Source organism: Esox lucius, chromosome 3 (assembly GCF_011004845.1).
Source record: "Esox lucius isolate fEsoLuc1 chromosome 3, fEsoLuc1.pri, whole genome shotgun sequence".
NCBI classification, from domain to species: Eukaryota; Metazoa; Chordata; class Actinopteri; order Esociformes; family Esocidae; genus Esox; species Esox lucius.
Window position 1 is genome coordinate 10,798,210 of NC_047571.1, and position 22,743 is coordinate 10,820,952.

General features: G+C 40.9%; 1 protein-coding gene across 5 annotated transcripts in view; it reads left to right on the forward strand.

Moving 5' to 3' along the window:
- tnr (tenascin R (restrictin, janusin)) overlaps positions 1–22,743 on the forward strand; it is a 132,242-nt gene that overhangs the window by 25,760 nt on the left and 83,739 nt on the right. For 4 of the 5 annotated variants that reach the window (XM_010891322.4, XM_010891321.4, XM_010891325.4 and 1 more), the window contains exon 2: positions 21,763–21,809. The gene's annotated coding sequence lies outside the window, so the exon portion shown is untranslated. Of the gene's footprint in view, positions 1–12,729; positions 12,752–21,762; positions 21,810–22,743 lie in introns of those variants that run through there. The other variant, XM_034291483.1, reaches the window with a different exon arrangement.

Sequence of the window (22,743 nt, forward strand, 5' to 3'; positions counted from 1 at the left end):
ATATTCTACCATATAAATAGACCCATTCAAGGCAGACTGCTGTACCATTTACATGGACAACACCGGACACATTCCATCCTGTTATGCTTTATTGTCACGTTTACTTGATTTTGTGTTTTTGAATTGTGTTCGTAAATGTATCACTGTACTTTCTTAAAATCGCTTATAGTCACTTTACCCGACCTACTGCTTTGCTTTAAGTGCCCGAACAATCTCCTACCCCCGTGACAGCATCTACTATAATGTTTATGTGACTAATAAAAGGTTGAAACACATTCTCTTTAGTGGACTACTTTTAACCAGGGCCCATAACACACAGCCGTTTAGAATGGAGGCTTACAGATACATGTCGGGCTATGCTGCTCCATAGGACCTGAGTGAATGTAATGAATCCTGTCATGTGCGTTGTGGATGAGAGCGCAGTGTTTAAAAAGAGAAAACATGATCACAAAGCTCTGTGACCTCAAGAGCGGGTTAAAGCACTCAGGGGGATTGGCAGCACCAGGACGACAGCTCCCAGGTTCTCAGTTCCACCTACTCGGCCCTCTGTCTGTCACAAAACTTTTTTCCCATTCTTTTATGTTTCTTAATTTGATGTTTTTTTGGGGGGGGGGGGGGGGGGGGGGGCTGGGGATTTATGCTTTATTGCTAGAGGAGAAAACATGGGAAAGACAGGACTGAATGTGCTTGGGCTGGATTGGGACAGAATCTCAAACTGGGATCATTAGACAAACCTATGCCCCATAATGCTTCCCTTTTCATCGTGTTGTCACTAGGGACTGATAATTGCTGCGCTGGCACATTTTAATGAAGCGGTATCCAACTGAGCCCATGCATCATGTTTATGGGTAATGGTATCAGGTCAGTTATCAGGTGGCCACAGTGTTGTGACAAATGCTGAATCTAACGCAGCCATATAAGAGAAACGTGAGGTTGGAGACTGAACTCATGTGATTATGCATTCCCTCCGCATTCCTCAGCTACAACGAAAAGGAGGGAAACATCATCAACTGTCAGCGAGGGGCACGATGGATTAACTGTTCTGGCTATATGAGCTCTGACTGTCCGTCTGTGTCTTCGAGCTAACCAGAAATGAAACAGGCCAGTATTATAATCTTAAGAGTTGTCTCAGACCCCGTGCCAGTGGGGTACCTCACCCTCAGCAGTCACACAATGGGTGCTGTTAACCTTGAAAGGACGTTTCTCCTCTGAAACGCATTTATGGTTACAGTGACTCCAAGAAGGATCGCCTTGTTCTTTCACTCAATCTGTGCAGAGAATTCAGAGCAACTCAATTCAATACAGTACGAACATGGTGCGCCAGACTAATTTTAAAGGAGGGAATGCAGTAGTATTCTGTACTCCGACACACAGTGATTTTAAAACAATAACGCCGGTGTTAGCCTGAGGGGGCGAGCAAGGTTTTTCTCCCACAATTATCCAGTGGTCAGTACGAACCCAGATAGAACAGAACACGGTGAGCGCATACCCATTTACCTGCCTTTGCTGTTACCATGGGCGTGTTGATATGTCACCAGCAGGTTGTAAACTCTACAGTGTTTAAGACCATTTTATTTCCATCAGTGCTGACATGGATTCGGTTCACCGACTGACAGCCCGAGCGACCAAGAAGACACGAAGGGCTGACTGTAGGGCTCAGGTCAACCAGAGTGCGATATATAATGTAGCGTGTCACGTTGAGAAAAGGGGATCATTCAGGTTGCAGCCACTTTTGGTTTTCTAATTAGTCCACATAGGAACAAAGACATTGATGTTTGCAAATGTGTATTGATTTGGGGAATTTATGATGGTGGGTCTCTCTAAGGTCTGCCTCTGCAAGACAAAGCCCACAGGCCTCTGGTCAAATAGTGGACTTTGTAGGGAAAATGGTCCCATTTTGAATTGTAAGAAAAGGACCTTTTGCTCTTTGTTCAGGCTCTGCTTGCAACCAACCTGTGAGACCTGCATTGATCTGCGAAGCAACAATGTTGCTGCTCGCCTTGAGCATCCAGATTGACCGACCCTATATTGATAAAGTGCTCGTTTTCTTCGGGTGAAATCACACAGATTTCCTATTTTCCTAACTAATCACTAAGAAAGGCTTGAGCGGTGTTGTCACAGCATCGGGTTAATTACCGTCTTCAGTGTCATCGTGTGAAAGGATTGCAGAAACTCATAAAATCTTTACAGTGTGACTCATGTGATTGATGATATTTAACAGATGTCTCATGCTTAGACGAGTGCCACTCTTGCTACATGTGAGAGAGATTAGTTGTTGAAAGTGCAGAGGGTGCAAGTGTTCTCAGATCGATCTCATGCCTGGTCAGCAGCGGGAGGAAAAGCCAGTCGTTGGACGTACAGAGGAATAGTTTTTTTCGTTAATCATTGATATTTGATTGTATACCTGGCACTCAACGGCGCTCTGGGGCATCTTGACAAGCACAACACATTTGCACAGATGTTATTAGTTGATTACAGCTCTGAAATGAATGCCATCATTCCCTTGGATGCTGTATGCCAAACTGTTGGATCTGGGACTGAGCCATCCTTCTGAAAGTGGATCTTGGACCGCAGGTGGTTAAGGTCCAATGCTGCCATTTTTGAGGGATGATTGTTCCTATACTAAGGTTGAAATGACATTCTGATATTATTTAAATGATGATGTTGCACTTTTTGTGGAAGATCTATTTCAAATACCTGAAATGTCTGCCTTTTTTACTGCAGGATGTACTGTTGGCCAACTTGTAATGCTACAAGGTTGACTACTTATAACTGACCAATGGCTGTTAAGCTGGGTAAAGGAGTGGGATCTTAGCCTTTCAGATGTTTGTATTGAAACATATTTAAATGGCACCCAAACAACCTGATTGGCCGCTTATATGTAATATGTTATTATAAAACATTTATGAGTCATGTGAACAAAATAACACATGGATTTATTAGACAGATTCAACTGCAAACACTTCATGGGGACTTAAAAACAGCGACATATCATACTTTCTGAAAGCTCCCCAGAGTTGTGTGTTGAGTCCGCTGCTGTAGTCTTTCCTCCTCGGATTGTGTCGCCCAGTGCAATTGCCTTAATAGACACCATATAGACAAGAAGTGTGTTTCTTTTTAATAGCACTGAAATCCACCTTAAACCAAATCCAAATGAAACTGAGGAGATACAGGTAGCATTGGGGAAATCAAATTGCACCGAGAATGAATGGCTTTGACAGGGAGCTGAAACTGTTTTAAATTCGTGGGCAAAACCATCTCATTCAATCTGACACGGTTAACCAACTCAAATCCTGTGATCAATAAGGCACAGTAACTCTTATTTCTTAATATGACTGAGCACATTTGAAACGAGCACAGGCATTCCAGTCAACTTCTGCTATTGAACATTAGGGAGCATCCTGCCTAGATCCATTACTGGGTTACCCTGTAACACCTGCCCACAGGACCAAGAAATACTTTAGAGGGTAATACACACTGCAGAGAATAACTGGCACCCACCCTGCCCTCAGCCGAGGCCGTCTATGCAGACAGATCCCTTACTATGGCCAGAAAGTCAATATGGGACCCCAGACAATTCACCAGGGCACTGTCCTCCCAGCTAACTCTGGGTGGAGGCTCAAGTCTGTGAGCTGCAATGGTTCACTTCAAACAAGAATTTATTCTAAAATGAATGTGTTATGACGTTGCTAATTATGCTCTTGCAAATTTGGTCACTGCTAGTATATAAGGGATGACTTTTAGGATTGTGTTTTTTTTATATTTTCAAGACTTGCAATTTTTTAGGAGAGCTATCTGTACCCTTAGAAACAGGAATTAATCAAATAGGCTTGGATGCTATTTCCTACACAGCAAGGTCAGAATTACCCTGTGACATGAAACTAAATGATCATGAAGTCCATTTTGTCAAAGAAAACAATGCTTCCTGTTTGGGTGGAATAGGACTTTTAGCCAATTGCATGATGTCACAAGGCTGATTTAATTAAGTCTAGTAGACCAATGACTGTTCAGCTGAATGAAGGGGCAGGCTGTTTTCGACTAATCCTATGTGTGTATTGAAACATCATCAGATTGGTTCATTAAAACCCACACAACCAGATTAGACTGAGCATTTCAAGGGCCAATGGAGGCTAAGAATGAATGACTGAATTAACAAATTAATGCATTATCATTTTTCAGGACCCATGTGTACCCACAGAAATAAAAACGAATAGAATGGACTGGGAAACGATTCTATTCATTTAGTTTCTATCTGTACCTACGGTATACGCCAGAGGGACACTGTATACATACAAATGTGTAGACCTGAATAATGCAGACGTCGTGGTCTTTGTTACCTCCCCTCTCTCTGGGCGACTCTGAATAATGTAACATCTTCAGTGACTGCGTGATATTCTATTGCGACCGACTGTCAGTTCCACAGGAACCTGTAGAGGGACTGTTCAACAACTGAATATGGTTTTAGATGATATTTAATGTGATTTGCCTGCCTAATGAGACACAGAGGCATTTGTGATTTCAGCCGGAGCTCTCTGCTCGTCATGGTTTGCTGCATTGTGTACCTATGTCTCCTGCCTGATTGGTGGTTTATTTTTAGTTGTCTGGGAACATCGGGCAGCCTTTAATGAACGAGGCCGTTTTCCCATTTGGGACAGGAGAAACCCACTACTGTCGAGTTGGCAATGTTTGCCGGTAGGACCCAGTCAGAGAGGGATAGTTCTTTGCACTTGGGTAACCCTGGGACTCTAGGTTTGGGCCGGGCTACAATAGATTAAGCATTGCTGACATACAGCACAGACCTACTGTAACTGTCCTTATCCATCCATGAAGATGTCTGTTGAATACAACGGACCGTTATACATCAGATATCTACAGTACAGTACATATCTAAAGTACAGACAGCATGGACAAACTGTACCTTAATATAGTCTTGGAGAAGCCTGTATCTAGAATGGCCATGGCAGTAGAGATAGCCACTGATCTGGAAAAGTGATCATAAATATTCCTTGTGAAAATACTCAGCGAGGAAACTTTGAGTATCTGTAATTTCCTAGAAGGATCCCATTCCGTGCTTAGTTAAAGTGAAGCAGTCCGTGGTCTTTGTGAGAGGTACTTCATCAGCTCCAATTTCACAGTAACTGTCACAGTCTTTAATTCCCCATCTCCACTTTTCCAAGAGTGACCAGTGGTCTCCGCTCTAAAACAAAACATGCCTTCCAAACGGCCAGGGCCCTTGTTGAAAGTAGTGCACTATACAGGGGATAGGGTACTATTTGGAACTGGCTTAAAGTAGAATGGGCCAATAGCATTTAATTGCTGGGTTTTATGTGGGTTCCTGAGGAGTATTAGCCACTCAGCACTCCTGTCTACATGATAGATGCTGTTGATGGTTGTCCAGGTTGGTTGTGTTGTGGAGGGTGTACAGCAGGGAGCACTGGGTTGAGGAAGAGCAGGTAGTGGAGAAATAAGAAGCTATGGTTCACACAAAGCCAAAAGTGTCCCAATTGGAAAGCACTCATGCTTGGGTCAAAGTACAGAACTTGTTAGTATTTTTGTGATCGGTCTCACGGATGCAATTCGGACCAATTCAATGGGTGGTTTTATCCATGTTGTGCTGTTATGGGAAAGGTGTGTCGTCCATCTAAGTTTCATTTCATTAAAAGCTGGATCTTGACATGACCTCTGCTTAACTGGTTAGACCATCACAGCATACTGTACAGGTAATGTTTGCGCTTTAATTCAACTGTTGCCACACTCTCCTCCACACAGTTTACACAACAGATGTCAGTAGTCTGAATAAGAAGAAATGTTCTATTGCCTAGACAGGAAAAGCTAACTGTTACCACAGAATATCTATTGTTCCCAACATGTGAAAAAGAACTGGAGGGATTTTGCTGAAAGCTGTGTACTCTCAGTTCAAAAGGAATCCTAATCTCTTCAGATGGAGGAAGACTGTTTCCCTTTATCCCTGCTTGTGTAGGAATTAGGGAAATATTGTATGTGTTTTTCCCAGTCTGGCCATTGGCTCTATTTCATTTTTCTTTTTGATGTCATCATTATTATTCTATACTGTGAATGTTGTGATAGTAAAATATGATTTATCTGAATCCAAAATTGCTATCATCAAAAAGGGAAATATGTAGTCACGTAACAAATATGCGCAGAGTCATGATATTTGTTGTGGAAAGCTAAGTAAAAATGTAATACATTTTTAATCATCCGTAAAAGGAAATTATGGATAGATCACATTGAATAATAAAGTGATTGAATTTTGACATGGTTGAATACCAATCCAGCCATGAGACTAATTATTATCCACGCCATTGCATTTTGTTAGTCTCCTCATGATAAAGTAAATTCAAAGTCTCACTCCATGAAACTCAATTACCTGCCTTGCTGCATGACAATGAGGAAGCTATCATTATCTAGTTAAGAAACATTAATGGAACGTTCCTCACATGATGGACCACTTTCAGTGTGACTTATTTATTGTCATACTGAATGGGGCCTTCATCCGAATGTGTTTACTTCTCTTGGTTAAGTTTGGCATCAACTGTTGTGATGCGCTCCAGTCCATCAGCAGCAGTGCACCAGTGAATTACACTATCTGGAGAATGTTTTCCACAAACTTTTCTTGTTAGTGCTATACAAGCAAACCACTTAATCCATCTGTGCTATCGTGTTCTCTAATTTCCTCTATATCCACTCAACATTACTTAGATTGACGTACGATGTAAGTGGCAAAGGCACAGCAATCTGGCCCACTCATTTCTAAACTGTCATCTGGATATGTTGTTCTAATAGGGATAACAAAATGAAGTGTATAATGTACAGTTACTTTAGGCCTTCAGTTATGACGGTGTTGACAGGTATGCATATGTGCATTAGTGCAGAGGAGACTGAGAACAAAATACCATCAGTAGAGGTAAAACACTATAAATGTATATGCAATCTGAAATACTTGACGGAATGTGAACCAGCATAGTGTGAATTATTTTCATTTATATGCATATTCGTAACCAAAAACCAAAATGCATTCCTTGCAAAGTGTCCTGACACCATTAAAGCAATTGACGTGCTTTGCTGGATATTATTTTCTGTTGCATTCATGGTAGGGAGCCATTCTGATCCCCATGGTCATTGAGAATTAAACAAAACTCATTTAAAGTTATAGTCCGTTTTGGCAGATGAAGCAGTTTTGAGTTAGAACATGAAACACACTCAGGAGTGACAACGCGGACGTTAAACACTAACAGTGTGAAATAGAACACGTAATAAACTTTCAACTTTTGATAAATGTGTACATTTTTATGTAATGCACTACACTTGTTTTTTTAGTATCAGACTGTCTACTGCCATCCATTCTGTGTGTCTTTTTGAAATTGAAATAACAGGAGAAAATTGTAGGTGTCATTGCCATGCCTCAGAAAACGTGTCCTGGGTAAAATGGCTGGACACTCCATATTCATGAGAAAATAACATCTGATTATTGTAATCTAGATAAAAAGCTAACTTTATGTCAAGCAAAGGCAATTTTGATAAACAGCTGGTTGTCAAATGCAAATAGCTTAAATGGACGTGTTGGTGCTTTGTGTAACTGGGTATGGGGTAATTTGCCCAAATGAGCCATTTGAAACTGTATAGCAGGGTGGTGTCTTTTTAGGTAACACTATTTTATGGCCCTTTAATTTTCTGTTTAGAAGGTTTTTGAAGAGTTTACTAACCATTTATTCCTACATCTGTAAAATTCAAGGAGCAATCTCTAGATATTTATATGTGCATTCATTACCAATATCTTGACTTATTTATGAATGATATGGTAATGAATACGGGTTTTAATCATAGTATTTTGAACATTTTTAAATTGTCAACAACTTATCAATAAGGAACTTATAAAACAGTTATAAAAGATAGTTATCAACTCATAAGGCATTTCTTTGAATGACATATACACATATATACACCAATCACTACCTAATATTGTGTAGGTCCCCCTTTTGCCACCAAAACAGCCCTGACCCGTCGAGGCATGGACTCCACTAGACCTCTGTGCTGTGTTATCTGGCACCAAGACGTTAGCAGCAGATCCTTTAAGTCCTGTAAGTTGCGAGGTGGGGCCTCCATGGATCGGACTTGTTTGTCCAGCACATCCCACATATGCTAGACTGGATTGAGATCTGGGGAATTTGGAGGCCAAGTCAACACATTGAACTCGTTGTTGTGTTCTTCAAACCATTCCTAAACCATTTTTTCTTTGTGGCAGTAGCCATGAAAGGGTGCACATGGTCTGCTGCAATGCTCAGGTAGAAGGTACGTGTCACATCCACATGAATGGCAGGACCCAAGGTTTCCCAGCAGAACATTGCCCAAAGCATCACACTGCCTCTGCCGGCTTGCCTCCTCCCCATAGTGCATCCTGGTGCCATGTGTTCACCAGGTAAGTGACGCACATGCACCTGGCCATCCACGTGATGCAAAAGAAACATGATTCATCAGACCAAGCCACCTTCTTCCATTGCTCCGTGGTCCAGTTCTGATGCTCACATGCCCATTGTAGGAGCTTTCGGCAGTGGTCAGGGGTCAGCATGGGCACCCTAACTGGTCTGCGGCTACGCAGCCTCATACGCAACAAACTGTGATGCTATGTGTGTTCTGACACTTTTCTATCAGTACCAGCATTAACTTTTTCAGCAATTTGAGCTAAAGTAGCTGGTCTGTTGAATTGGACCACACAGACCAGCCTTCGCTCTCCACGTGCATCAATGAGCCTTGGCTGCCCATGACCCTGTCGCCGGTTCACCACTTTTCCTTTCTTGGATCACTTTTGATTAGATACTGACCACTGCAGACTGGGAACACCTCACCATGGCTGCAGTTTTGGAGATGCTCTGACCCAGTCTTCTAGCCATCACAATTTAGCTCTTGTCAAAGTTGCTCAGATCCTTAAACAAAATGTTTCCTGCTTCTAACCCATAACCTTTGAGGACAGAATGTTCACCAGTGACCGGTGCCATGATAACAAGATTATCAGTGTTATTCACTTCACCTGTCAGTGGTCATAATGTTATGGCTGATCGGTGTGTATATAAATATATGTACACTATTAATGCATGACATTAATGAGATATCTATTCAATGTTAATAAGTACATTTTTAAATGTGATCACACTTCTTTGTTGTTACATACTTCATAAATGTTTAAAAATTAATTGATAATCCCCAGAATTTAATGTTTAGGACCCAAAAACCACCAGCTAAAGAATAAACTAATAGTAATGATATTACTGTCCAAAAAACACATCATAAACATTTTATTGTTTAATGTTGTGATTCATAGCTAGGCCACATTCAAATCACTGTGTTCAACACAGGTCATTTAATATTTCACATCTTTAGGATATTAGCATTTAAGTACAGTATAGTGGTCACTTTTAAGAACATACCCAGCAAGCCAAGAGAGAAATCATTAAAAAGTTATTGCAGTAAGTGCTGCCTCTTTGGCGTTCAACTCGATCTCAGCTAGGAAATGGCAATACACACTTATTTATACAGGGGCGTGGCTACTCAGAATTCTACAAAGTACTATTAGCCCATTGGCTAATTACAGTCGCAAGCTTTGACAGAACATGGCTTCCTGTGAATCTGAACGAAAACAAACAGATGTTCAGTCCAGATAAAACAAGCTATGTCTGTGTGTAAATAGTTTCCATCTGTTTGCGCTTAAAGACTCACAAGTCTTTTCCACTGTATACAATGCTCTTTATACTAATTGATATTTTTATGCTACTATCTTAAATTCCTCTTGCCAACTGACGTCACTGCACTGCATATGTGCCTGGATTTCAAAAAGAAAATCACCTATTTCTTTTATTGACTGGAAGCGCACGTTCAATTGGCAAATGATGATGTCCATGGCTACATAAAATATTATATTACGAAAAACCTTATCTTTTCTCTGCTGGTCATTGTCCACTCCCGTCTCATCGAAATAACATTTTATTTTCCTCTGTGGGCTTAATTTCTACTCCCATTTCATTTGTCCAGGGCCTCCACCAAATGTGGTAGAGTGAGTGGCCGCGGGGCGCACTGCAGCGTTTCGAGCGCTCAATTTCGTATCAGACAGAAGGTGAAGAGACCAAAGAGAAAAAAAAAACAAATCACTTCATCAGATGAATTCTTCTATTTAATTTCTGAATACTAACATTGACTGAATAATAAGTAATGATATTGGAGCCTGCTAAATGCACCCCCCAGTCCTGGGCCTGGGACAACGTTCCTGGTTCCCCCCACGCCGTTGGCGTCACTGACTTAATCCACAAGCAAATGCAGTAGGCCTACTACAGTATATGGCTGGATAAAAGTAGACAGCTGGGCCTTAAAAAAATGCAAAGAGCTGCCAATACAACACCATTGGAGTGTCTGCATTTGAACAGTACGATGAGTAAGCCTTAATACACTATTGCACAGACTGCGCATACCCAGGGAATTGTGGCCCACCTCAGGGCTGTAAAAATATTGTGAGCCACAGCATGGCTCAACTATTAGTAAATGCCTTATGGGTAATGTAATTAGATAACAATATCTCCCTTTTTACTAAGTACATTATTGTAAACTATTACTCATTTACAAATTTTGAACAAACCAACATCAAACACCATATTCATTATCTTATAAATCATTAATAAATGTGTTCATTTCTCTGTACATTTCTATTTGAAGATTAGACACCCTCTGCTGGTGTCACCATCAAGTTACCCTGAGTCTCACTCCCTCTGCTGGTGTCACCATCAAGTTACCCTGAGTCTCACTCCCTCTGCTGGTGTCACCATCAAGTTACCCTGAGTCTCACTCCCTCTGCTGGTGTCACCATCAAGTTACCCTGAGTCTCACTCCCTCTGCTGGTGACACCATCAAGTTACCCTGAGTCTCACTCCCTCTGCTGGTGTCACCATCAAGTTACCCTGAGTCTCACTCCCTCTGCTGGTGTCACCATCAAGTTACCCTGAGTCTCACTCCCTCTGCTGGTGTCACCATCAAGTTACCCTGAGTCTTTGCCACCCCTTTAAACTTTCTATAGCCTGAATGCCAGGATGTTCCCCCTCGCTTGCCAACTCCTAATGGAATGGGCATGCCATGGCAAGAGATCTGGCACCAGGACAAGTTTCTTGCTGAAGTAGATGTAGAACTTTCTGATAATTTGCATTCATTAACTCAATATGGAAAGTGGCAATTAAATGAATGATTTATAATGGAGTGGCTAGTTAGTTGAAAAATTTGTAATTGATTACCATTTTTGATTATTGCTATGATCCTTTCTATTACATTTAGCATGTGCATCAAAAAGACCATTTCAATTTTTAGGCAAAGTGAGGGTTCAGCAGAGAGTTTCCATGGTGATGCGAGTGAGTGACCGCCACGTGCCCTAGTTGAGTAGACAGTATTTCACATTGTATGGTGTATGGAAAACAGCCTAGAGAAAAATTACTTTCGATTACTTTTGACCTTAGCCGTAAATTACTCCCGGATGGAGTAATCCATTGCCTTAAATATCAACTGTGCCAACACATTTGGTTGGGCGATAACAAAGTAGTATCCTCCCTATGTAAAACCCTAAAAATAGAATAATGTATTCCTCATTTCCACTGTCAATGTTGCAGATGATGGATGCTCTCGTCTCCAGCGGAGCCATACGGTTACAGCCATCTGTGGGATCTCTTTCATACAGTACAAAGCCAGCTTCTCATTATCCCTGAAGTGACTTATTCTAATGCCTTGTTCTCTGCTCTCCTATTTAGGCAGTCATTGTGTGCAGTGTGGAGGCAAAACAAAACATATTAAAATGCAAATACTTTCTCTGTAGTTGTCCCGATTTAGGGGCTTAATAATGAACACTGATTTAGAATGATGATTCCATGAATGTACCCTTGCCTACAGTATTGAGCACCCTGCCACAAGGCCTGCACTCCATTACTGATCTTCCCATGCATGTGCTGCTTCCCAAAGACACACATCTAAATAGAAGCACCAGTGTCCATCTTTTCCTCCGTTTAAAGCCAAGGTACTGTAACATCCAGAATGTTCCCAAGGTAAAAATAGATGCTTTGAGATACTAGATGAAAAGGCCTTCTTTCATCACATGATTAAAATGGATGTGAGCTGTATCAAGTGATGCTGTCAGAGTTGTTTGGTACATTGTATTACTGGTTCACGAGTGCACACTAATGATCTATGAACCGGATTTCCCATCTGATGGCAAGAAAAAATAAAATAAAGAATGTACAGCATAGTTATTAGTGTTTTTAAAAGAGAATGTGTTATGGGAACAGGCGAGACTACACAAAACTGCCTGTTTACCCAGAGTGCGTATCTTCTTTCTTTGAGTAGAAACTAATTTTAGTACTGAATCACCAGCAGTCCCTCTGATATTCATCCATTTTGTGTGCCACTTCCAGAGACAAAAGTGGGCCAACTGAGCTCTGTCTGGAGACGGGATCTGTTCAAGAGCAGGCCATCACCATCCATGTTCCCCCTAACCACAGGCCCAGTGTCCCCAACGCATCCCAAAGCATTGATCACATCCTGGCCTCTTCTACAGGCCACTCCAACATGCCAATCCACATCTGACCAGCCAGGCCAGCAAAGTCCACTTCTAGTGTCGGGACCTCCAGGGGGCTGGTTGGATTCATCGCCCTCTTTGACATCGCAGCCAATAGCCTTGTCCCTATGCTGATGAAGTGAAATACGGCCTGTGGTGAGGCATCCACACATCTCTAAAGCTCCGTTGCACCTCTTTACCTGCCTTGTCCTAGGTCCCTTGACTCCGACTACGCCGGACAAACATAGGTAGGCGGTTATGGTTTTTGAAAAGGATTTCTAATATAGACAGAAAACAAGCTGTCCTCCCGAGCTCCTATGGAAATGGTAAACGGAGTTGAGAGACCCTCGGTGTCAGTGCTTCATCCTAGCAGAAATCAAGATGAACCTCTTTGAGCTGCCTTGGTTTAAACTGTAATCCAAAATTCCAATATCTGTGGCTTACATACTGTCAGAAGTCTCTCTATGAGCATATAGAAATCAATAGGGTTTCGCCCCATCCTCAGTCCGGAGAGGCAATGTTGTCTAGGGAGTGTTCGGGGTGTCTCCGACGCTTGTGACAGTTATGACAGGAGCCTTTAGAAGTTGTTGTCAAGCTACTACCAAGCTGACCGGCAGAATGAAGGCCTTGTGTAAGAACAGCTGCATAGGGGCTATGTATGCTGGCTCAGCAGAACGTTGAGAGGTATTGTCTCAGCTAATCAGCTAATGAAATAAAATGTATTTATGTTTAAAGTCACTTTTCAACACACTTTAAATATACAGCATGTATGTCAAATAGATAAATAACCAATTCTTAGAGCTTTATCGTGAAAAACGATTGGTTGCAGTTGCATTTCCATCCCTGATGCATAAGTGATTAAGAATGCAGAAAGCTTGTAATGTCAAGAGTTAATTTTCTTAATTCATTGAGTGAGTCATGCAGTAAATATTCTGGGGCTCAGAGAAGGAAAGCCTTTTAGCATATTGGTTGTGGACCTTAAACACTACACATTAATCCACCTTGTTTTCTCTAAATGTTCTCTAAATGTGCGTCCTATAAACCTTTAGGTCAGCTGCGATTGTAAATGATCTTTGTATGTCACTAATCTAAGAATGAGTTTGGTTGGAAGAATCATGACTCTCTTTGGTCACTAGAACCTTGCTGCTATAAAGAATCAAGAATTCGGTAGAATTGGGAACTAAACATATGAAGTTTGTATGACACCTTCAGAGAGAAACATTTGTAATGAAATAGCCCTAATGGTTACTTTGTTACTTTAATTGCATTAGGGTTCCCAATGATCCCACCCAAGCTCTCATCCCCAAGGCTACTAAGTAGTGAACCAGGCCAATTGCAGACCCAAACATTTCTCACAATGCTAATTGACAGCAGGACCTGTTTCTCATTTACTGAGATCAGCAATATTTAAGAATAACACAGACCACAACAGTCCGTGAAGACCAAAACAATCACAGATGTAGGCATTTTTTCGAATCCCATCCTTACTGCAGGAAGGGTCAATAGCAATTGATTGAGGAGTGCGTTTTTGCTCTCTCTCATGCTCTCTCTGTCCGTGTCAACCTGGAGGAAATCTATGACTGGCCTCCTGTCCTCACCTCCAAACCCTCTCTGCTTGCTCCCCACACCCTGGCTAATGAGTGGGCTAGTGTCCAAGTAGAGACTGAGGGGCTGCCTGTAGAGCTGATGAAATAGATCCCTTTATTGGAATTCAGCTACCTAGCATCACGGATATTGAGAGGGCTTACTCGACAGATGAATATACCTTTTAAAAGCCAAACCCTATGAAGGGCACCATAAATGGACAGGGTTACTGGTGACATTTTGTTGTAAGTTTCTTTATTGTAATGAAAAAAGAAAAAGGCAACAATTGAAAATGTTTACTGTCTTTTACATTTTATCCCCAGTAAATCTGTAAATCTCTGTCTTGAGGCTTGCAGGTTGAGGTTGTAAGCAGGGGAAACCTACTCCAAACCAAACCAGTGTCTTGCGTGACAAACACTTCTGTCGTTCCGGTGTACAGTGTGGTAGGTGCATAGCATGACTGACATTTCCCGTGGATAAATGGCGCTTGTTGCAAGTCGGCGTGGGCTTGTATGCCTCTTATACTTCTCCGCTGCGAGAAGTCAAATTACAGCAGGTTATGAGCGGGTCCAGAAGGCTGTTGTTCTGTTTGCCACCGGCCATAAAGCCATTAAAAACCTTTTAATCAGTTACGGCCAGCCCACAGCACAACTTGAATTGTCAGTTCTTTTATGCCGCTTTTGATGAATGCATTTACTCTTTGAAAGCACCGGGAAAACGCTGCACTGCTCCAAGCTTCCAGTCAGGAACGCCTGATGGACTTATTTTAAGGTATTGCTAATGTTGTAAATTCTAAGGAAATCCGTAAGGGACTGAATGGACTGTGTGGGTTAAACCTTTACCTTTTTGGATGTGTTTTTCGGGTAAAAGCCTTTTTGATATGAAGCCTATTGCTAGTTCAGAACCTGCTGTTTTCTGACTAATCTATAGAACTGTGCCTCATTGAACCCTGCCACTCAATGAAACACAAGAGATAAAAGCACTATAAAGATCATTGAGTCTGGCAGGCAGAGAGAAAGAAAAGTCTCTGCTCCTGGGGTGAAGACTCTTTTCAAAGCCTAAACATGTTTTCTTTTTGTTCACCTCTAAATAAAGAGCAAGTTGCGTTTCATTGTGCAGATCATGTTTCCACCAATGAATGACAATCTTTTGGTCCCCATAACTCCGCTACGAAGGCTGTAGTTATGTTGTAGCCTGGAACTACAGAGCACTTATTTGTTGCGTCCACTGATTGTTTCATGGATTTTAATCAGTTGTCTTATTTGGCATGCAGAGATGTCAGATAGTCATCGATATGCTCTGGCATTTTTTCCCCCCACCCTTAGCGTCCTGGAAACTGGTCAAGTCCAAATTAATGAGTGTGGAAAGGGCCTGTGGTCCACTGGGTTTAGGTTAATCCTACTTGGAACAAAATAGTTGCTGTGAGAGTTGGCATCCTGATTAACTGAGAATTCGCTTAACGGCTCGCTTCGCTTGGTAAACACCCTTCAGCAACTATTTTGTCTCCTTCTAAAATCCTGTTTCATCTCTACTGGACTAGGCCAGTGGCAACATGAAACTGATTAATAAAAAGTATCAGAAGTGATAACTGACTGGCCTGACATAATGTGTGCTTGCATTACAACTGTCTGGATAAGGGTGGCCTTTTTTGATATAATTATACAGTGGGTATAGATAGTCACCATCCCTTTTAATTTTTATTTTATTTTGTTGACTTAAAGCCTGAAATTAAAACATATTTTAAAAAGAATATATATATATACACTCACCTAAAGGATTATTAGGAACACCATACTAATACTGTGTTTGACCCCCTTTCGCCTTCAGAACTGCCTTAATTCTATGTGGCATTGATTCAACAAGGTGCTGAAAGCATTCTTTAGAAATGTTGGCCCATATTGATAGGATAGCATCTTGCAGTTGATGGAGATTTGTGGGATGCACATCCAGGGCACGAAGCTCCCGTTCCACCACATCCCAAAGATGCTCTATTGGGTTGAGATCTGGTGACTGTGGGGGCCATTTCAGTACAGTGAATTCATTGTCATGTTCAAAAAACCACTTTGAAATGATTCAAGCTTTGTGACATGGTGCATTATCCTGCTGGAAGTAGCCATCAGAGGATGGGTACATGGTGGTCATAAAGGGATGGACATGGTCAGAAACAATGCTCAGGTAGGCCGTGGCATTTAAACGATGCCCAATTGGCACTAAGGGGCCTAAAGTGTGCCAAGAAAACATCCCCCACACCATTACACCGCCAGCAGCCTGCACAGTGGTAACAAGGCATGATGGATCCATGCACTCATTCTGTTTACGCCAAATTCTGACTCTACCATCTGAATGTCTCAACAGAAATCGAGGCTCATCAGACCAGGCAACATTCTTCCAGTCTTCAACTGTCCAATTTTGGTGAGCTCGTGCAAATTGTAGCCTCTTTTTCTGATTTGTAGTGGAGATGAGTGGTACCCGGTGGGGTCTTCTGCTGTTGTAGCCCATCCGCCTCAAGGTTGTGCGTGTTGTGGCTTCACAAATGCTTTGCTGCATACCTCGGTTGTAACGAGTGGTTATTTCAGTCAAAGTTGCTCTTCTATCAGCTTGAATCAGTCGGCCCATTCTCCTCTGACTTGTAGCATCAACAAGGCATTTTCGCCCACAGGACTGCCGCATACTGGATGTTTTTCCCTTTTCACACCATTCTTTGTAAACCCTAGAAAGTGTTGTGTGTGAAACTCCCAGTAACTGAGCAGATTGTGAAATACTCACCAACCATGCCACGCTCAAAATTGCTTAAATCACCTTTCTTTTCCATTCTGACATTCAGTTTGGAATTCAAGAGATTGTCTTGACCAGGACCACACCCCTAAATGCATTGAAGCAACTGCCATGTGATTTGTGGAGCACTTATGATATTGTTGTCATATGCACACATTGACCAGTCTTTGCTATAAAGGTCTGAAGTTCATTCAAGGTTCCAATTGGCTTCTTGGTAGCCTCTCAGTTTGGAGGGACAGTCTGATCTATGTAAGGTCTGGATGGTTCCATACACCTTCCACTGCTTAATACTGGTCTTAACTCCAGGGGGTAGACCAAGCCATTGAAATATTTTTATATCCATCCCCTGACTTGTGTTATCTCATAGATGTTATGAAAGTATCTTTCTACTCATAGTGTATTCTTTGCATGGATTTCACTACTATTCAGTGTAGTCCTCTATGAACAACTGCTTTAATTCTTAACTAATCAAAGTTACTACAATTGATCACAGAAGGAAGACAATAAGCTTGATTTGTGATCTGGAAGATTGTTGGTTATACCTCAGCAAATTTGCAATTGCTAAGGGGGGTGTTCACTTATTCAAAAAGGGTATTTGACTGTTTTGATTTTAATTTACTTTCAGAGGTTCTTTCTTTTTCACTTGGATATTGTGCGGAAATAAAAACAGAAAAAGTCAGATTATATGTATTTTTATTTCAGGCTGTAAAGCAACACCAGGTGAACATTTTGAAAGGAGGTGCTGACTTGCTATACCCACTATACATATATATAACAGTATACAGGTGCATCTAAAGAAATTAGAATATTGTGGAATTTTTTTCCCCCGTAATTCGAATCAAAAAGTAACAACTTCATATAGATTCATTGCACAATAAAGTGAAACATTTCAAGCCTTTTTGTTTCAATCTTGATGATTATGGATTACACTCATGGAAATCAAAAATCCAATACCTCAAAATATTGTAATAACAAATTTATAATATAGAAATGTTGACCTGGAGAAGAGGTCCAATCAGCTATTTTACTCAAAACACCTGCAAAGATTTCCTACTGTATGGTAATTCATGCACTCAATACTTGGTCGGGGCTCCTTTTGCACGAATGACTGCATCAAATGCGGCGTGGCATGGAGGCAAATCAGTCTGTAGCACTGCTGAGGTGTTGTGGAAACCAAGTTTTCTTTGATAGTGGCATTCAGCTTGTCTGTGTTGTTGGGTCAGGTTTATCCTACTTTCCTCTTGACAATACCCCATAGATTCTCTATGGGGTTCAGGTCAGGTGAGTTGGCTGGCCAATCAAGCATAGTAATACTATGATCAGCAAACCAGTTATCTGTCGTTTTGGCACTGTGGGCAGGTGCCGATTCCTGCTGGAAATGGAAATCAGCATCTCCATGAAGCTTGTCAGAAGGCTGCATTGACTCTGGACTAAAACACATTGGACCAACACCAGCAAATGACATGGCACCCCAAATCATCACTGACTGTGGAAACTTCACACTGGACTTCAAGCAACTTGGATTCTGTGCCTCGCCACTCTTCCTCCAGACTCTGGGACCTTAATTTCCAAATGAAATGCAAAATGTACTTTCATCTGAAGAGATTTATTTTTCTCCTTCGCTCAGATGATTCGGACAGTGGCTTGGGAGTGGCTTGACACTAGGAATGCGACACTTGTAGCCCATTTCCTGGACACGTCTGTGCGTGGTGGCTCTTGACACACTGACTCCAGCCTCAGTCCACTCCTTGTTAAGCTCCCCAAAGTTCTTGAATCAGCTTTGCTTGACAATCCTCTCAAGGCTGCGGTCATCCCTGTTTCTTGTGCACATTTTCCTACCACACTTTTCCAATCAACTTTCCATGAATATGCTTTGATACAGAACTCTGCGAACAACCAGCCCTTTCAGTAATGACCTTTTGTGACTTACCCTCCTCGTGGAGGGTGTCAATAAGTGTCTTCTGGACAATGGTCAAGTCAGCAGTCTTCCCCATGATTGTGGTTGTGTGTACTGAACCAGACTGAGAGATTGAAGGCTTAGGGAGTTCATTAGCTGATTAGAGCTCTTCTCAGGTCGACATTTCTGTATTGAAAATGTTTTATTCTAATGTTTTGAGATACCGGATTTTTGATTTCCATGAGATGTACATGGACAGACGTCATCCACCACGAATGATGCACGTCATATCAGTGTACTTTTGTAAATGCTGGATCTCAGTAGTAAAACAAATCATTCCAATCCCAGAACATGATCAAGATATATATACATTTCATAATTACACAGCCATTAGTTTGAATCATGGCAGTGTTTGCAACATGTGCAAATTGTTGCTACAATGCAAATATACTTGATTGATATATATGCATTTATGTGCCAGACCACACTAACGTGAATGTTTAATGGAAAATAGTGGCCATTTTGTTTTTAGATACTAATATAGAATACTGTGTTAAACAACCTTTGCCCATGAATGTGGCATATGAAGTGTCTTGCAGATTGGCTGTTCCCTATCAGAAGAGTAAAGCAGGAAATGCAAGCATTTTGGGGGTTTTGTAACACCAACATCTGGCCAACTAGTGCAATTAGGTAAATTCCAAATCTCTATTGATATACGCATCATTCACTCAAGATTCATGAAAACTGTGCCAGTGGTGTCTGAGATAAAGCGTGTGATACACCTACATACGGATAGGTACCAACTTCATTGTGGGGTAGAAGTAATCAAAAGACAAATATCAAACTATTTACGTTTGTGTAAAACAAGGCCTATATTAAGGCTTTCTTGGACGAAAAGTATTTTCTTTAGTTCAATAGACCCTCAAGCCTTGTTTTTTTTTGTTTCTGCAGTAATGCTTAGATTAAGAAACACTGCCACTGTCTTTATTCATATAGTTTCTCCTAATTCAGCAAGCAGGTTGGCGAGGGTAATGGATTTTTCAACCAGTGTTGAATTCATTATTCCAGTTAGCAGTTTCTAAAATAAAAGCTGGTAACAAAAGGCTAAGATACTCTGAGAGCCTAGAACACTAACAATGGTTCTTTCTACCTGCAATTATCCCAACAGCCAGCAAAAAATAGCCTTTATTTCTTGGAGGGAAAAACGTATCTTAAATTGAAAAGCACTATATAGTGAGGAAATGATTGTACATGGAATAATTTGTGTATTGAGGCACTAGGAATTTTTCATGATTAAGAAAAAAAAAGTTTTTTTGTTTTCACTGGTATAAGAAGTTGAGTCCACATTGAGTGGATTAAATTTTTGTCATGCATTATGAGGCAAAACATGATGTGTCATAGCCAAGGTTTTAAAAAATTTATAGGATTCACTTTTTTTTTCACATATATAATCATAGGTGTTCATTTTTATCAGAATTATTTATAAACAACCATAATATTTGAGTCAAAGGTTCCGTTATTTGATTAATTATTGTTTTCCTTCCACATTGTGTGAATAATATATACAGCTCCGGAAAAAAATAAGAGACAACTGCACCAAAAAGTTGAAAAGGAATGTTTTGCAGTGGTCTCTTAATTTTAACCCTTTGTTCCTCACTCAAAACCTTCCTTTTCGACTTTTTTGGAAAGGAAAGAAAAAGGTGCAGTGGTCTCTTAATTTTGTCCAGAGCTGTGTATATATATATAGTTTGAGAAACTGTTTTGCTGTAGGTCATATTGTTTTAGCGGCCAGTTTATGACTACCAGTCACAACCTTTCTTTTTCTACAGAAAAAAATGAAAAAAACTATTCTTTATTGGTGGAGAAAGGGACAAAACAAGTGTGTCATGACAGGTGATGAATGGTTACTGTGAGGGTATCCATCAGCTGCATCAACAAATCGGAAAAGGGATCTCCAAAAGATAAAAAATTACATGAAGCCAGCAATGATTCACACAGACAGACACATGTAGTATTCTTTCTCACAAGGGCAGTGCTGTTGGCAAAGTGCCAATCCCCCCCCAGAATACCAACAATACATCATACAACAAAGGCCATCTTTACATTCAATAACCCAGGGTTTTATAATAATTCAGCATTGTGTCTGAAGCGTTATTTATTTAGGGTTGAAAATAATATGCAATTGTGTTTGCTCAGAATAATGATTATACTGTAGCAAAGCTTTCAAAATAATTGCTTACAATTCATATTCAGAGGACACAACCCAACTTATTGAATGAAACGGGAATGATCCTAAAACAGGATTAACTCTCCTCCTATGGGACGGGGACAGCAAACAACTGATAAACTGTGTGTATGTATATGTGTGAAGGTCGGGTGCGGGTGCATTGTTTGCATGTTTGCCTGTGTATTTATGTGTGTCTGTACATGTTGTAATGGTACAAAATGGAGGGATGCTAACCCATGTGGCCTAGGGATTTATAAGGGCCTTTCTCTCAGGAACACTGATCGGTATCATCGGCACCATACCATGTTTAAGATCTAACCCTGCAGCCATCCTCTGTGGATTTAATAAAACTGCACAGCTGTCGGAGAAGGAGAGAAAAATTGAAAAAAAATTTCCCCTCACATTTGCAATTCCTTGCAGCTCACAACACAACTTGCAGAGGCTGTCGCTTTATCTCTCACTAGGTGATCTAAGGCCCTGAGGTTTCTCTTTTCATGTTGAGCGAAGGATCCTCTAGACTATCTACTTTGTGTATTCTTGCAACAGCAGGAGAGTGTTGGGGTAGTGGGCATGTTCTTTACCCTAGTTGATAGAGAGCTCTGACCATAGTATGTGTGTTTGTGTGTTTTCTGTGTGTATGTTTGCGTGTTGTCTGACAATATCACCGCTCTTTTCTGTTGACAGGAGCAGGAATTGGCATTGGCTCAGGAGGACCACTGCTTGCACTCCAGGTAACAACAATAATCCATAAAGCCATGCTTTATTATTCAGTATTTATGGTTTGTGTATCTTTGTATTGCTTTTCAGTTTGTCCCCATGGAGGAACCTTCCCAACATAAAAATAAAAGTAAAATGCCAATACTATGTGATCATTTCAAGATACTTTCTCAAAAGTTTTATACGGTGTCACAAAATGTTGAGAAACGAAAGTTTACATTTGTAGATACTCTTGAATGTCTGAGGTAGTAAGTCGTTTTTTTAAGACACTGACTCAAAATATAATATTTATGATTTAAGATAGTATATTATCAATATTATAATATTATATATTCTCTCATCTTTTCACTCGACGAAAAAGTAAGTTTTTTCGTCAAGTGTCACCTATATTGATAGTCTATATATTATATATATTATATATAGCAATATGAATAGGAATGATAGTCATTGACAAGGTTAGAAATAACGATTTGAATAGGTATAATTATTGTGTCCTTCAAACTTTTGCTTTCGTCAAATAATCTTTACAGCCTTGCAGACCTTTGGCATTCTAGTTGTCAACGCGTTGAGGTGCTGAAGAGATTTCTCCCCATGCTTCCTGAAGCACCTCCCACAACAACTCAATAGGGTTGAGATCCGATAACTGTGCTGGTCACTCCATTATAGACAGAATACCAGCTGACTACTTCTTCCCTAAATAGTTACCGCATAGTTTGGAGTTGTGCTTTGGATCATTGTCCTGTTGTAGGAGGAAATTGGCTTCAGTCAAGCGCCGTCCACAGAGTATGGCATTGCATTGCAAAATGGAGTGATAGCCTTCCTTGTTCAAGATCCCTTTTAACCTGCACAAATCTCCCACTTTACCACCACCAAAGCACCCCAGATCATTACATTGCCTCCACCATGCATGACAGATGACGTCAAGCACACTTCCAGCATCTTTTAATT